General features: G+C 38.4%; 1 protein-coding gene across 4 annotated transcripts in view; it reads right to left on the minus strand.

The window, feature by feature from the left end:
• PIK3CB (phosphatidylinositol-4,5-bisphosphate 3-kinase catalytic subunit beta) overlaps window positions 1-4003 on the minus strand; it is a 182873-nt gene that overhangs the window by 101611 nt on the left and 77259 nt on the right. The window lies entirely within an intron of this gene.

Below are 4003 nucleotides of genomic sequence, written 5' to 3' on the forward strand. Positions count from 1 at the left end.
CACACACACACACACACACACACACACACACCCTTTGACCTAACAATTTTGTCAATCATAATCTCAACCTGAGCGATTAAGGACCAAACAAGAAAGCCAAGTATACTACCCTAACACCAATCATATAAGATGCCTTGCTTCTAGTTAGCCCACCTCCAGTTCCCTGCTGCCAACAATTTCCCATCAGGCATCTCTGAAACCTTCCCTTTTTTTCCCTGTAAAACTTTCCCACTCCCCTGCCTGCCATTGAGTCTCTGCCAAACTCAAGTTCTTTTACTACAGCAACCTCTGCATAAATAGTTTCTGTTCTCATCTGAGTGGTCTTTGTTTATTTCCACAAACCTATGGATATACTATCAATATAAAAATATTTGCTGCAGTTTTGTTTATAATAATTAAAATGTAATCTAAAGATCATCATTCAGAACTGGTTAAAGATATATCTATATATCATTATACAGTGGTGTGGGTGAAAAAAAGAATACAATCAATCTTTGTGTTTTTAAGGGCCCCGGATATTTTTTAAAAGGAGGTAGAGAATGGGTCAGGTAAAAATTCCTTTTCTGCAAAGTCAAAAGAAAGAATATAGAATATGCATAAGCTTTTATTTTGGATACTTGGGGTGACTCTACTTCTACAGTGTTATTTTGTAGTATTGGGGAGGAATGCACAGTGAGACAAGTTACTTTTTATTCCATAAAGTTAATGTATACTGTACTATTTGAACATATGCATGTCAGTAAGGGTTGTGTTGCCTTCTTTTTATTTTTATGCACTGAAAACAATAGTTGTTATTTCAAAAATATATCCTAGAAGCAACCTGTGGTATAAAACATAGAAAAATAAAAATGTTTAAGTTTTATAACACAGCAAAGGTAAAATCTTGAGAGTACAAAATAATTTCCTAATTTTAAATCTAGAATAAAATACATTACTCTAAATTAGCTACAAATGAACTGTAATTTGGGTGGACTGGCTGAAGCATTTTAGCACACTGTTAATATTCATTCTATTCATAAGCAATAGGTATGACAGGTGAGGAAATAAGTACCCACTAACATCTAACAAAAATCAAATGCTTTATTTCTCTTAATCTACTACAAATCATGTTTAACCCACCTTCTAAATGTCTCTCAACTCTGTCCACTTCTCTCAGTTCCTGTAGCCATTAATCTAATCCTGGCCATCAACACCCTTCCTTTAGGTTGCATCATTTTTCACTAATTTCTCTACTCAAATTCTTAATCCCTCCAATCCACTCATTCTACAACCTGAATAATCTTCCTAAAATGCAAATGCATCACAATACTTCCCTATTTAAATTTATTCAATAGCTTCCCAAGTGTTCTTAGCAGTAAATTTCTACTTTTTACATGGCCTGGATGGTACTGCATGATATGAAGATGGCTGCCTCTCTAGTCTTCCCTAGATGGCCTATCTGTCCCCCTACACCAGCCATAATCAATTTCTTTTCCTTGAATAGGCCACTCTTCACACGTGCAATTTCTTTTTATTTTTTCCTTTCTCCACCTCTCTTCACCTGCCAAATTCCTAATCAGCATTGATAGCTCAGTTTAGGGGTACGTCTTCTAAGAGGTTATCTCTGATTCAGCTAATTGATAGAAGGTGACTTTCCTTTTCAAAAGTTTTGTTTTCTCATTAATTGGCAAATAATAAATGCATATATTTATAAGGTGCAATGTGATAAGAGTTTTTTTGCTTTTTTTTTTTTTGTTTGAAACAGGGTCTCACTCTGTCCTCCAGGTTGGAATGCAGTGGCACGATTATGTCTCACTGGGGTCTCAACCTCCTGGGCTCAAGCCAAGTGTTCCTCCCATCTCAGCCTCTCAAGTAGCTGGGACTACAGGCACACACCACCACACGTGGTATATTTTTTTGTAGAGATGGGATTTTGCTACTATGTTACCCAGGCTGGTCTCCAACTCCTGGTCTCAAGTGATCCACCTGCCTTGTCTCCCAAAGTACTGGGATTATAGGCATGAGCCCTCATGCTCAGCCAATGTGATGTTTTGACACATGTATACACAGTGGAATAATCAAATCTGGCAAATTAGCATAAATATCACCTCAAATATTTATCATTTCTTTGTGAATAGTATATTTTAAAATTCTCTTTTACCTATTTTGAAATATACATTATTATTAACTATAGTCACTGTGTTGTACAAAAGAATGGGGGTGGGGTGGTTGGGGATGAAATTGTTCCACCTCAGATCATCAGGCATTAGATTCTCTCTCATTAGGAGCACCAAACCTAGATCCCTCACATGTGCAGTTCACAACAGGATTCTTCACATTCACTATCCTGTGAGAATCTAACGCTGCCACTGATCTGACAGGAGGCAGAGTTCAGGTGGTAATGCTCACCCAACATGCTGTTCACCTCCTGCTGTGTGGCTTGCTTTCTAACAGGGAGCAGAGGAGAACCCCTGCAATAGAACACCAGCACTTATTCCTGCTAACTGAAACTTTGTATCCATTAACCAATGTCTCCCCTTTCCCAGCCCAATACACCCCTTACTCTGCCCCCAACCGGCTCTGGTAACTATCATTCTACTCTCAACTTTGAGTTCAATTTTTTCAGATTCCACATTTAAGTGACATCACACAGTATTTGAAGGTGACCTTTCCTTACACAGCACAGAGGTTCATACACTGCATTAAAACTGTGTTTACTGGTCTTAATTTCCCACTGGATTGTGAGCTCTAAGCAAAGACCGTATCACCCACAGTCACTGGTATAATTTCAAGTATAAACAGTTAATACTATTGAACTGCATTCACTAACGTTTTGGTAATGGTTTTCAATATATTATGAATAAAGGACCCTATTCATATGACTGTTAAAATCGCCTTAAAAAAATACAGCTTTTATTTATTCCAGACTCACTGCATCCCAATCTCTGAGCATATTCATTTTAAGCCTAAATTTGATACAGCCTAAATTTGGGAACCACATAAAGATCTATTAAAAAGCGAAATTCTGCAAAAATAAGAAGACTTTAAGCTAAGTAATTTAATTTTAAAACTAGTTAAGCTGGGTGAGGTGGCTCACACCTATAATCCTAGCACTTTGGGAGGCCGAGGTGGGTGGATCACCTGAGAACAGGAGGTTCAAGACCAGCCTGGCCAACGAAACCCCATCTTAAAAAAAAAAAAACCAAAAAACTATTTAATACCCTACATACCTTCTTGTAAGAGAATCTGATAGCAAAGCTTAAGTTTTCCCTAAGACTACTGTAAAAAATTTCTTGAATGTACAGGTACAGAAAAAAAAGATAAAAAAAAAAGACTACTGTAAAATTTACAGTCAAATAGTTTTTCTATTAAAAAAGTATTGAGTGAACAATTTATTCATACTAAAGAGGGTATTAAAATCCTACAGACTAGGCTGGGCATGGTGGCTCACACCTGTAATCCCAGAACTTAGGGAGGCTGAGGCGGGCAGATTGCTTGAGGTCAGGAGTACAAGACCAGCTTAGCCAACATGGCAAAACCCCATCTCTACAAAAAGTACAAAAATTAGCTGGGTGTGGTGGTGCAATCCTGTAATCTCAGCTACCCAAGAGGCTTAGGCACGAGAATCACTTGAACCCAGGAGATGGAGGTTGCAGTGAGCCAAGATCGCACTACTACACTCTACCCTAGGCAACAAAGTGAGACTCTGTCTCAGGAAAAAAAAAAAAAAAAAAAAAACTAAACTAAAATCTAGATATTTCCCTTACTTAAGGTATACCACAGGTTTAGATAGGTCAGCACTTTGGGAGGCAAAGGTAGGGGGATCGCTTGAGCCCAGGAGTTTGAGACCAGCATGGACAACATAGTGAGATCCTGTCTCTATTTTTAAAAATTAAATAAATAGGCCGGGTGCGGTGGCTCACGCCTGTAATCCCAGCACTTTGGGAGGCCAAGGCGGGTGGATCACGAGGTCAAGAGATCGAGACCATCCTGGTCAACATGGTGAAACCCCGTCTCTACTAAA

The sequence above is a fragment of the Cebus imitator genome, unplaced genomic scaffold, assembly GCF_001604975.1.
Source record: "Cebus imitator isolate Cc_AM_T3 unplaced genomic scaffold, Cebus_imitator-1.0 Scaffold30, whole genome shotgun sequence".
Lineage (NCBI taxonomy): Eukaryota > Metazoa > Chordata > Mammalia > Primates > Cebidae > Cebus > Cebus imitator.